This window comes from Artemia franciscana, unplaced genomic scaffold (assembly GCF_032884065.1).
Source record: "Artemia franciscana unplaced genomic scaffold, ASM3288406v1 Scaffold_320, whole genome shotgun sequence".
Taxonomy (NCBI): Eukaryota; Metazoa; Arthropoda; class Branchiopoda; order Anostraca; family Artemiidae; genus Artemia; species Artemia franciscana.
The window spans coordinates 273,331-287,196 of NW_027063873.1; the positions used below are offsets into that span (position 1 = coordinate 273,331).

The 13,866-nt window shown below is 37.2% G+C and overlaps 1 protein-coding gene across 5 annotated transcripts in view; it reads right to left on the reverse strand.

Moving 5' to 3' along the window:
* LOC136043144 (uncharacterized) overlaps positions 1-13,866 on the reverse strand; it is a 91,276-nt gene that overhangs the window by 44,685 nt on the left and 32,725 nt on the right. For 4 of the 5 annotated variants that reach the window (XM_065728078.1, XM_065728076.1, XM_065728077.1 and 1 more), the window contains one exon: positions 8,455-8,589. The exons of the other annotated variant lie outside the window; for it this stretch is intronic. The gene's annotated coding sequence lies outside the window, so the exon portion shown is untranslated. The remainder of the gene's footprint in view (positions 1-8,454; positions 8,590-13,866) is intronic. 5 annotated transcript variants of the gene reach the window in all.

The following is a 13,866-nucleotide window of genomic DNA, read 5'->3' on the forward strand; positions in this document are numbered from 1 at the left end:
TTACGATACGATCACTTTTTCGTAAGTCAAAAATACCTCATTTTTTCTAATTTTTTAGAATTAACCCTCCCCCCAACTCCCCCAAAGAGAGCTGATCCGTTCCAGTTGTATCAATCTCGTATCTGGGACTTGGGCCTATTTTTCCCACCAAGTCTCATCCCGATCCCTCCCCTCTAAGCGTTTTCCAGGATTTTAGGTTCCCCCCCCCAAACTTCCCCCCTAGTGGATCCGGTCGGGCCTTAAAGTAAGAGCTCTGAGACACGATATCCTTCTAAACATCAAATTTCATTCAGATCCGATCACTCCTGCGTAAGTTAAAAATACCTCATTTTATTTAATTTTTCAGAATTAACCCTCCTCCCCAAACTCCCCCAAAGAGAGCGAATCCGTTTCGGTTATATCAATCGCTTATCTAGGACTTATGATTATTTTTACTACCAATTTTCATCCCAATCCCTCAACTCTAGTCGTTTTCCGAGATTTCAGGTTCCCCCCCCCCCTCAATTCCACCCAATGTCACCGGATCCAGTCGGGATTTAAAATAGGAGCTCTGAGACACGATATTCCCCCGAACTTCAAATTTCATTAAGATCTGATCACTCCTTCGTAAGTTATAAATACCTAATTTTTTCTAATTTTCAGAATTAACCCCACCCCAAACTCCCCCAAACAGAACAGATCCGTTCTGGTTATGTCAATCACGTATCTATGACTTCTGCCTATTTTCCCAACCAAGTTTCGTCCCGATCCCTCCATTCTAAGCGTTTTCCAAGATTTTAGCCCCCCCCCCCCCCAACTCCCCCCCAATGTCACCGGATCTAGTCGAGATTTAAAAAAAGAGCTCTGAGATACGATATCCTTCCAAACATCAAATTTCATTATGATCCCATCACCCATTCGTAGGTCAAAAATACTTCATCTTTTTCTATAACCGACCCCCCACTCCCCCCCCAGACGGTCAAATTGCGGAAATGACTATTTCTAATTTAATCTGGTCCGGTCCCTGATGCGCCTGCCAAATTGTATCGTCCTAGCTTACCTGGAAGTGCCTTAAGTAGCAAAACCGGGACAGACAGACCGACAGACAGACCGACTGACAGAACGACAGAAAAAAGCGATCACTATATGTGACTTGTTTAATACCAAGTGCCATAAAAATTAAGGGTGATTGATTTGAGATCTCATATAGACATCTACAGTGGTAAAACATTACCGAGAAGATGGCGAAGATCATGACATATACAAGGGGGGAGAGGTATATTTGCGATTAAGACGATTATTATATCCGGAAAGAGCCTAAGAGAGGCATTCAGTAGGGTCCATTTTATTCCTATATAAGTAAAGAATTTATCTCTAAATTTATATAAGAAATTATTTTTCAAAATCTAGAGGGAAGTGGGAGTTTTTTTTCAATTTATTTAAGTGAGAATCACAAAGCAATGTAACTTTAAAATCAATGTATCAAAATCTAAGGGAAGGAGCAACAAATATAGGGGGATATACCCCCTCACCTAGATTGTGTTCCGATAGAAATATAACTTTAATAGTTCTTAAATTCATCGTTTATAATTATCCTATCTGGAAGCAAACATTTTGCATAAATATCTGTCAATGATCAATACAAAATATGTCGCTCACACCGATAGTCAACTGCTAGAAAAATAAATATAACATACTATAAAATTACATTACTTATAATTGTTTTAACACTTAGGCTACTTCTCAAGCGAAAAGATCAGTAAAAAAAAAGAAAAAAAAGAAAAAGTGACTACTGATGCTTCTACCCCAAACCGTGTAGTTTCCCCGCGTAGGGGAACAGAACCGGAACCATGTCGTCACAAAAACCATGAATCAGACAGGCTGTCTGCAAATAAATTCATTTTTAACCACAAATTCAACACAAATTTTACCACAAATTAGGAGGCTTCATGTAGCACGATGAGGACCACGCTGTTCCTAGTAGGGGAAACAATTTCTTAGGAGGTAAATGATGCAGAAACTCCTTACTTTCATTTAAAAGTTTTTTTTGTTTATTTTCTGGACGTTTTTGAATTAACGCATGTTTTGATCTTGGCTCTCCGCACATAAATAATTAAAAAGAAATTTGCATATTAATTAATTACAATTAATCGAAAGATTTTGAGAAAAATGAGCGAGGGAGGAGGCCTAGTGGCCCTCTAATTTTTAATTACTTAAAAAAGCAACTAGAACTTTTAATTTTTTCCAAACGTTTTTATTGGTAAAAAATATACGTAACTTACGAATTAACTTACGTAACGAAATTCTATATTCCTATGTTTTTATTGCGTATATGAGGGGGTTCAACCCTCGTCGATACCTCGCTCTTTACACTAAAGCTTAAATTTTGTCCCAATTCCTTAAGAATGACCTCTGAATCATAAAGGCCATAGAATAAATAGTTGAAATTACTAAAAATACTTTAGCATAAAGAGTGAGGTATTTTAGGTTTTAATGCTGCTCCTTACTTTCAGTAGAAAAAGATTTTCAAATTTATTTTTTCATTGTTTTTTCAAATAATGCGAGGAAATCATGCGCCCTTGATTGAAATTCTCTTCCCAAATGAGAAGTTTCTCCATGGAAGCATCCTCCCACGTATCCCCCCCCTCAATTAAACAAATCCCCCTTAAAACGTCTGTACACTTCCCAGTAACCATTACTATATGTAAACACAGGTCAAAGTCTGTAACTTCAAGCCCCTCCCACGGGGACGTAACCCCCCCCCCCCCCTCAACTCTCCCCCTAAGCCAAAAACATCCCCCTGAAAACGTCTGTACACTACCCAGTAACCATTACTATATGTAGACACAGGTCAAAGTTTGTAACTTGCAGCCCCTCCCACGGGGACTGCGGGGGAGTAAGTCGTCCCCAAAGACATAGTTATTAGGTTTTTCAACTATGGTGAATAAAATAGCTATCTCATAATTTTGATCTGGTGACTTTGGGGAAAAAATAAGCGTGGGAGGGGGCCTAGGGGCCCTCCAATTTTTTTGGTCACTTACAAAGGGCACTAGAACTTTTAATTTCCGTTAGAACGAGCCCTCTCACAACATTCTAGGACAACTGAATCAATACAATCACCCCTGGAAAAAAAACAAACAAAACAAGAGCTAAGAGCTCATATGGCACTTGTGACGAGGCGAGAAGAGCTAAGAGCCAAGAGATCATATGGTATGAGCTCTAACAAAATTCTATGAATCAATAGATTGATTTAAAAAGGAAAATAAGAGGCTAAATGCCGGTCAGGATTTAAAATAAGAGCTCCGAGTCACGATGTCCTTCTAAATATCAAAATTCATTAAGATCCGATCACCCACTCGTAAGTTATAAATACCTAATTTTTCCCTCCCCTTTTAGCCCCCCAGATGGTCGAATCTGGAGAAACGACTTTATCAAGTCAAATTGTGCAGCTCCCTGACACGCCTATCAATTTTCATCGTCCTAGCACGTCCAGAAGCACCAAACTCGCCAAATCACTGAACCCCTCCCCCCAACTCCCCCAAAGAGAGAGAATCCAGTACGATTCTGTCAATCACGTATCAAGGACATTTGTTTATTCTATCCACCAAGCTTCATCCCAATTCCTACACTCCAAGTGTTTTTCCAAAATTTCCCCCTGCAACTCCCCCCAATGTCAAACGATCTGGTCGGGATTTGAAATAAGAGCTCTGAGACATGAATTCTTTCTAAAAATCAAATTTCATTAAGATCCGATCATCTATTTGTAAGATAAAAATACCCCAATTTTCACGTTTTCCAAGAATTCCGGTTTCCCCCTCCAACTCCCCCCAACGTCACAGATTCTGGTCGGAATTTAAAATAAGAACTTTAAAGCACAAGATCCTTCTAAATATCAAATTTCATTAAGATCTGGTCATCCTTTCGTAAGTTACAAATACCTCAATTTTCAAAATTACCCCCCCCCCCCCCCCCCCAATTCCGCCAAAGAGAGCAGATCCAGTCCGGTTATGTCAGTCACGAATCTTAGACAGGTTTTTGTTCTTCCCATCCAGTTTCATCCTGATCTCACCGCTTTAAGTATTTTCTAAAATTTCCGCCCCCCCCGCCCCCAACTGCCCCTCCCCCCAATTACGCTTGATCCGGTTGAGATTTAAAATAAGAGATCTGAGTTACGAGGTCCTTCTAAATATGAAGTTTCATGAAGATCCGATCACACCTTCGTAAGTTAAAAATACGTCATTTTTTCTTATTTTTCAGAATTAACCCCCCCCCCATAGATCGAATCTGTTCCAATTATGTAAATCACGTATGTAAGACTTCTACTTATTTTTCCCACCAATTTTCATCCCGATCCCTCCAATCTAAGCGTTTTCCATGATTTTAGGTTCCCCCACCCCAAACTTCCCCCAACGTCACCAGATCCAGTCATGATTTAAAAAAAGAGCTTTGAGACACGATATTCTTCTAAATATCACATTTCATTGAGTTCCGATAACCCGTTCGTAAGTTAAAAAAACCTCATTTTTTCTAATTTTTCAGAATTAACCCCTCCCCCAACTACCCCAAAGAGAGCGGATCCATTCCGATTATGTCAATCATGTATCTAGGACTCGTGATTATATTTTCCACCAAGTTTCATCCCGATCCCTCCACTCTAAGTGTTTTTCAAGTTTTAGGTTTCCCCCTCCCAACTCCCCCCAATGTCACCAGATCTGGTCGGGTTTAAAATAAGAGCTGTGAGCCACGATATCCTTCTAAATATCAAATTTCATCGAGATCCGATCACCTGTTCGTAAGTTAAAAATACCTAATTTTTTCTAATTTTTCAGAAATACCCCCCCCCCCCCAACTATCCCAAAGAGAGCGGATCCGTTCCGTTTATGTTAATCATGTATCTAGCACTTGTGTTTATTTTTCCCACCAAGTTTCATCCTGATCCCTCCACTCAAGTGTTTTCCAAGTTTTAGGTTTCCCCCTCCCAAATCCCCCCCCAAAGTCACAAGATCCGGTCGGGATTTAAAATAAGAGCTCTAAGACACGATATCCTCTAAACATCAAATTTCATTGAGATCCGATCACCCGTTCGTAAGTTAAAAATACCTCATTTTTTTCTAATTTTTCAGAATTACCCCCCCCCCCCCCCCCAACTACCCCAAAGAGAGCAGATCCGTTCCAATTATGTCAATCATGTATCTGGGACTTGTGCTTATTTTTGCCATCAAGTTTCATCCCGATCCCTCCACTGTAAGTGTTTTCCAATATTTTAGGTTCCCCCCCTCCAACTCCCCCCAATGTCATCAGATCCGGTCGGGATTTAAAATAAGAGCTCTGAGACACAATATCATTCCAAACATCAAATTCCATTAAGATGCCATCACCCATTCATAAGTTAAAATTACTTCATTTTTTCTATTTTTCCGAATTAACCGGCCCCCCACACCCCCCCAGATGGTCATATTGGGAAAACGACTATTTCTAATTTAAGCTGGTCCCGTCCCTGATACGCCTGCCAAATTTCATCGTCCTAGCTTACCTGGAAGTGCCTAAAGTAGCAAAACCGGGACCGACAGACAGACCGACAGAATTGGCGATTGCTATATGTCACTTGGTTAATACCAAGTGCCATAAAAACAAATAAACAAGCATCCGTGATCTGTCTTCTGGCAAAAAATGCGAAATTCCACATTTTTGTAGATAGGAGCTTGAAACTTCTACAATCAGGTTCTCTGATACGCTGAATCTGATGGTGTGATTTTCGTTAAGATTGTATGACTTTTAGGGGGTTTTCCCTCCTATTTTCTAAAATAATACAAATTTTCTCAGGCTTGTAACTATTAATGGATAAGACTAAACTTGAGGAAACTTATATAATTAAAATCAACATTAAAATGCGATTCTTTTGATGTAACTATTGGTATCAAAATTCCATTTTTTTTTAGTTTCGGTTACTATTGAGCCGGGTCACTCCTTACTACAGTTCGTTACCACAAATTTTTTGATGACCGTAAATTCTTCTGTTTTTACCGGGCAAACCCTAGTAACAAGAGAAGGATGCCCATTGAACTGGCAAGACATCTGGCAAACTTCGCTAGAAGTAACACGCAGTAACAATAGATAGCGCTGTCTGTCAAAATAATAAATAGGAAGTACTTGCAGATACAAGCATCAACAATACGTTTCGTTAATCCCTGAGTAATGTCTTGCATACATCTTTTTCAACCACCAATTCCTGTGGACCAATACCACCAATAAGATTGTATGACTTTTAGGGGGTGTTTCCCCCTATTTTCTAAAATGAGGCAAATTTTCTCAGGCTCGTAACTTTTGATAGGTATACCTGATCTTGATGAAACTTAAATATTTAAAATCAGCATTAAAATGCAATTCTTTTGATGTAACTATTGGTATCAAAATTCCATTTTTTTTTAGTTTCGGTTACTATTGAGCCGGGTCGCTCCTTACTACAGTTTGTTATCACGAACTGTTTGATAAAAATACACAAATATAGAAGTTCGATACGTGAGTTAATTCGTATGGTACGTATATTTATTACTAACAAAAACGTTCGTACAAAAATAAAAAATCTAGTTGTATTTTTAAGTAGCCAAAATTTGGAGGGCAAGTAGGAGGGCAACTCTGATCGTCCGATCAAAACTATGAGAAAGCCATTTAGCCAAAATAAAGATGCAAATTTCGTTTTAATGATTCATGTGCGATGATTAAAACATACATTAATTCAAAAACGTTCAGAAAATAAATAAAAAAACAAGTTTTTTTTAAAATAAAAGTAAGGAGCAACATAAAAACTTAAAACGAACAGAAATTATTCCGTATATGAAATATTGAAGTATATGTATAAGTGTAATAGTGATATATGACCGTATATGAATATTGTCCCCTCCTCAACGCCTCGCTCTTTACGCTAAGTTTTAAAAAGTAGAGCTGTGACAAAGAGTCAAACTTTAGCGTAAAGAGCGGTGCGTTGCAAAGGGGACAACCCCTTTCATATACGGAAAATTTCTGTTCGTTTTAAGTTTTAATATCGCTCTTTACTTGCAATTAAAAAATTTTATTTTTCTATTGTTTTTATTTAGGTTTTTTTAAATAGATAAAAGTCAATTCTGAGAAGGTCAGCAAGAGACATGATCATTCAATCCCAAAATCTTACTTTTTTTCACGAAGTGTTTCGTGACTTCACAAAAGACTCAAAACAAAACTTGAAAATACACCTACAAGACAAATCGTATAACAGAAACAAAAGGAGATTGTTAGGTGTGAAGACTTTTTGAATTTGGACTCTGTACAAATACTAAAACTCACTGCGAGACAAAGCTACCAATTTCGGACAGTCAACGGTCAATGATGAAATTAACCAAACTTCAGAAATTCACAGTAACAACTGAACTGCAATGACTATCTCTTCTTCTGGAAAAGGAGCATCAAAGTTCAAGTCGCTCTGTAGATACAGACAAAAGGAGACTGTTAGATGTGAAGAATTTTTAAATCACTACTTTTTATAGATTCTGTAACAACTACTAAAACACACTACTGTACCAAGCTGCCTAACACGAACATAGCTAGGCACGCTTCTCCTCCGTACCAACCTCTCTAGAGCCACCCTCTTTGCACCCTTTCAGGAATTTTTAATTCCCCTTAGATCCACCGAAATGAACTCGCATGCCTAATTTGGAAACGAATTGCATTCCATTTGGCCGTCGATAGTTGGCTGAAAGTAGAATAATTGTCTGCCATTTTTTATTCGTAGCACGGGTCCTAGCCATCTCAGCCTTTCTCTCATTCTAACATTTTAAAGCAGTATTGAATCCAAATTTTCCTAAAACCTATGGTTTGAAGCACAATTGGTCCGACGGGCTCTCTTAAAGGAGTATTTATCTTTAAATGAGTTCCACTGGTTGTGGCCAAGGATGCACCCCCTTCTGTTTTTAGGAAAACTCCGAACAATTATCAAAGTATGAAAATGAGAAATATGTTTCTCCTGTTTTAGGAATTTCTAGTTTCCCACCTATTCTGAACTTGCCCATTCAAAATAAATAAGGTAGGTAAAGAAGAAGGTAAAGAATACGCCATTGGACTTAACAGTCCCTACCAGCTGTGCTGCTCTCCGTTTCTTGGCCCTTCAGCAAGGAAGTGCTATGGGGGTGGGGGCCAACCATCCTGTGTTTTCGCACACCCTTCCTATTTACCTTCCACAGATTTCTTCAGGTGCCCATTTATAGCTGGGTTGATTCTAGAAGAGCTTACAGAGTCGAGCCACTGACCCCCGTCCCAAACGAAACAATTGGGTCTGTTTAAAATAAATACGACGAAATAAATCAGGCATAATAGCGTTTTTCCCGGCCTGTCAGCTTTACTGGTAGAGTAGTATTTTTTTTTAATATTGAAGTAAATATTTTTAATTTTCAATTGATCGAAAAAAAAGAAAAAGGAGTCATAATAAAAAGGGGCTTCAATTACCTGTCAATCCTTCGTAAGACCCCTACCCACTTCACTTGGGGACAGCCTGTCCGTGATTGGGTCCATTGAATGGATGGAACAAAAATCAGGATCATTTGATAGAGGTATGGATGGTAGGATGACGAACTTTGAAAGCTATAAATAGAATTCAAATATTGTAGAAAAAAAGTAACTGCGAAATTGGGAATAGTAACTGATTACTATGGAATATTAATCGTTTGAGGGTTAAGCATCGGGAGTCCCCAACCACCTCCGGTAACCCTGGCATCCCCCATCCCATAATATGCGCATGATTCTACATTGAATAGGCTGTGTCGTCCATATTAAACTACAGAACAAAATGCTTCCAGGTTAATAAACATGTTTTTAAACTGAAAGTATGGAGTGGCATAAAAACGTAAAACTAACAGAGGCTAATCTGTATAGAAAAGGGGTTCCCCCCTCCTCAATACCACGCTCTCTGTGCTAAAGTTTGACTTTCTGTTCCAATCATTTAAGAATGACTCTTGCTTTATTAGAATAATAACCTTTTTTGAAGGTTCTAAATAAATTAAGAGCGCATTGACGAGGAGTCAACCCTCCTCATTTACGTCATTATTTTTGTTTGTTTAAGTTTTAATATTGCTCTGTAATTTCAGTTGATAAGACTTGTTTTTTTTTCATTTAATTCTGATATTTTTTAAATAATGCCAGGAAATCAAAGGGAAGATTCCCTTTCCCAAAGGAAAATTGCTGTATCCAGGATTTTGCTTGGGAGGTTATTTTTTTGGCGAGGGACAAAAATCTTTGAACATCAAAAGTGTGAAACTGTTATTTTATCTCTCTTAGTTTCTGGGAATATTTCTGACCCACTCTGTTATTATGAGAATATAGAGTGACATTAAACGACAAAATGAACAGAACTCGTTCCAAATAGGAGGGGGACTTCCCTTTCCTCGTCTCCACCACCGTCTCATGGTTTTAGTAACTTTAGATGATTCTCATTCGATCAGAAATTGAGAGTTCTAGTCCTTTTTATAGGTCAAAAGTGGCTTGAAACCAGCCAGCTGTGGATGAGGGAAGGGGCATTTTTGGACAATGACAGGGTGGAGGAATAAAACATAAAAAGGAGAAATAAGTCTGGCTGTAATAGTTTGAGACGTCCGATTTTCTACGTTTTTGTGGCAAAAAACAGAGCTTTTTAGTGAATCAAACAGTTCGTGGTAACGAACTGTAGTAAGGAGCGACCCGGCTCAATAGTAACCAAAACTCTAAAAAATGGAATTTTGATACCAATAGCTATATCAAAAGAATCGCATTTCAATGCTGGTTTTAAATATATAAGTTTCATCAAGTTTAGTCTTACCCATCAAAAGTTACGAGCCTGAGAAAATTTGCGTTATTTTAGAAAATAGGGGGAAACGCCCCCTAAAAGTCATAGAATCTTAACGAAAATCACGCCATCAGATTCAGCGTATCAGAGAACCCTATTGTAGAAGTTTCGAGCTCCTATCTACAAAAATGTGGAATTTTGCATTTTTTGCCAGAAGGCAGATCACGGATGCGTGTTTATTTGTTTTTTTGTTTTTTTGTTTTTTTTTGTTTTTTTTCCCCAGGGGTGATCGTATCGACCCAGTTGTCCTAGAATGTTGCAAGAGGGCTCATTCTAACGGAAATGAAAAGTTCTAGTGCCCTTTTTAAGTGACCAAAAAAATTGGAGGGCACCTAGGCCCCCTCCCACGCTAATTATTTTCCCAAAGTCAACGGATCAAAATTCTGAGATAGCCATTTTATTCAGCGTAGTCGAAAAACCTTATAACTATGTCTTTGGGGACGACTTACTCCCCCACAGTCCCCGTGGGAGGGGCAACAAGTTACAAACTTTGACCTGTGCTTACATATAGTAATGGTTATTGGGAAGTATACAGGCGTTTTCAGGAGGATTTTTTTGGTTTGGGGGAGGGGTTGAGAAGAGGGAAATATGCTGGGGGAACTTTCCTTCGAGAATTTGTAATGGGAGAAGAAAATTTCCATGAAGGGAGAGCAGGATTTACTAGCATTATTTGGTAGGTCAGTTTAGATATAAAAGTTTAAATATTTCAACTTTGGGCCAATCTATGGCGAACATACAGATGGAAGCTCCAAAAATCACCCCGAAAATTGACCACATGCCTGAAATTAGATTGTGCATATTAAAATGTGCATATTTGTTCAGTTGAACATCACTTTCATGATGCCCCGGAAATTTCGCCTTGACACGTTAAGCCGTTCCAAAAATATTGTTGATGTGTGCATTTGACACCCTTTTCATCTTAATACTCTAAGCTTTACACGTGAAATTAGCTACACTTTGATTTATGATAATATTTGCTTGTGTTAATTTTGAGATGATTATTGATCTTAATTTTTTTACTTAATTATTACTAAAAATTAATAATTAATTATTCATGAATTAATTATTGTGGAGAGACAAAATAAAACATGCATTAATTCAAAAACGTTCAGAAATTAAATAAAAGAAAAATTAAACGGAAAGTAAGGAGCGACATTAAAACTTAAAGCGAACAAAATTATTCCGTAAATGAAAGAGGTTGTCCCCTGCGCAACTCCTCACTCTTTACACTAAAGTATTTTTTTTAATTTAAAAAGTACAGCTGGAAAATAATAACATGCATTACTTCAAAAACGTTCAGAAATTAAATAAAAAAAACAAGTTTTTTAAACTGCAAGTAAGGAGCGACAGTAAAACTTAAAACGAACAGAAATTACTTCGTATATGAAAGAGGCTGCTTCCTCATCAACGCCCCGCTCTTTACGCTAAAGTTTGACTCTTTCTCTCAATTCTTCTTTCTAAAACAGTAAAAAACTTTAGCGTAAAGAGCGGGGCGTTGATGAGGAAGCAGCCTCTTTCATATACGAAGTAATTTCTGTTCGTTTTAAGTTTTACTGTCGCTCCTTACTTGCAGTTTAAAAAACTTTGTTTTTTTTATTTAATCATCTGACAGGATTTTATATAATGGCTTTAAAAAACAAACAATTCCAACAAGGTTGAACATGTAAAGATTAGACCTTGTGTTTCACCCAATAATGTTTCCTCATATTCGTAGAATGTTGAAAAACTGAGTACGGTGGTTCATATTTGTAGAATGTTGAAAAACTCAGTACGGTGGTTCAGTTTCACGAAGTTTAGTTGCACGGGGGTTCACTTACACGGGGGTTCGGTTCCACGGTGGTTCAGTTATGGGGGTTCACTGTTCAGTTGCTGGGGGTTGAGTTACACGGTATTTAATTTACACGCATACCGTTTCAAACAGTTCGTGGTAACGAACTGAAGTAAGGAGCGACGAGGCTCAATAGTGAAAGAAACTCTAAAAAACGAAAGTTTGATACTAAAAGATACATTAAAAGAATCGAATTTTTATGCTGATTTTAAATATATAAGTTTCATCAAGTTTAGTTTTACCCATCAAAAGTTACGAGCCTCAGAAAATTTGCCTTATTTTGGAAAGGGGGAAACAACCACTAAAAGTCATAGAATCTTAACAAAAATCACACCATCGCAGTCACCGTATCAGAGAACCCTAAATTAAAAGTTTCAAGCTCCAATCTATAAAAATGTGGAACTTCGTATTTTTTGCCAGAAGACCGATCACGGGTGCGTGTTTATTTGTTTGTTGTTTTTTTTTTTTTTTTTTCAGCGATCATCGTATCGACCAACTGGTCCTAGAATGTCACAAGAGGGCTCATTTTAACGGAAATGAAAAGTTCTAGTGCCCTTTTTAAGTGATCCAAAAATTGGAGGGCACCTAGGCCCCCTCCCACGCTCATTTTTTCCCAAGTCAACGGATCAAAATTTTGAGATAGCCACTTTGTTGAGCATAGTCGAAAATTATAACAACTATGTCCTTAGGGATGACTTACTCCCCCACAGCCCGAGGGGGAGGGGCTGCAAGTTAAAAACTGTGACAAGCGTTTACATACAGTAATGGTTATTTGGAAGTGTACAGACGTTTTCAGAGTTTTTTTTTTTTGGTTTGGGGGGGATAGAGGGGAAGGGGCCTTGTGGAAAGATCTTTTCTTGGAAAAATATGTCATGGGGTAATAAAAAATCAATGAAGGGGGCGCAGGATTTTCTAGCATTATTATAAAAAAAAAACAATGAAAAAATAAATATGAAAAAGTTTTTTCAGCTGAAAGTAAGGAATAGTATTAAAATTTAAAACAAACAGAGATTATTACGCATACGAGGGGTTCTTCTCCTCTTAAATATCTCGCTCTTTACGCTCAAGTATTTTTAGTAATTTCAACTATTTATTTTACTGCCTTTCTGATTCAGGGGTCATTCTTAAAGAATTGGGACAAAATTTAAGCTTTAGTGTAAAGAGCGAGGTATTAACGAGAGGGCAAACCCCCTCATATACATAATAAAAATAGACGAATATAGAAGTTCGTTACGTAAGTTAATTCTTAAGTTACGTACAGTTTTTACTACTAAAAACGTTTGATAAAAATTTAAAGTTCTAGTTGTCTTTTTAAGTAACCAAAAAATTGGAGGGCAACTAGGCCTCCTCCCCCATCCTTTTTTCTCAAATTCGTCTGATCAAAACAAAGAGAAAGCCATTTAGCCAAAAAAAGAATTAATATGCAAATTTTATTTTAATAGTTTTTGAGCGGAGAGCCAAAATCGAACATGCATTAATTCAAAAACTTTCAGAAATTAAATAAGAAAAACTAGTTTTTTTTTAACTGAAAGTAAGGAGCGACATTAAAACTTAAAACGAACAGGAATTATTCCGAATACGAAAGGGGCTATCCCCTTCTCAACGCCCTGCTTTTTACGCTTAAGTTTTTTACTGTTTAATAAAGTAGAATTGAGAGAAAGAGTCAAACTTTAGCGTAAAGAGCGGGGCGTTGAGAAGGGAACAGCCCCTTTCGTACTCGGAATAATTTCTGTTCGTTTTAAGTTTTAATGTCGCTCCTTAATTTCAGTTTAAAAAAAAATAGTTTTTTCATTTAATACCTCACTGAGACGAAGTTAATTATCTCTGAACACAGACAGACTCCAGTTTTACTCGGATCAAGAACTTGAGTGTGGTTGCTATAACGTGCAAGTACCTTAAATAAACATAATTTAAATAATTTCATCATAATAATTAATAATAATTAAATAATTTTAATGATAATTAATAACAGTCAAAAAGAAACTATTCATTATATAATAAAATTACAATAATTCCTTTAATATAAGAGAACTTTGTTAAAATTTTACCTGAAAATTTTGTGAAAGAGGGAGGGAGAGGCGATAATCAAGTACGATTTTAGTACGATAGCTTAGTAGGCTGACAGAAGAAAAATTGTTAATTCTTAATTTTTCTGGTTTCCACTGTATTTAATTTATCATCCTGTTCATATAAGAATTATTCATAAAAAAAT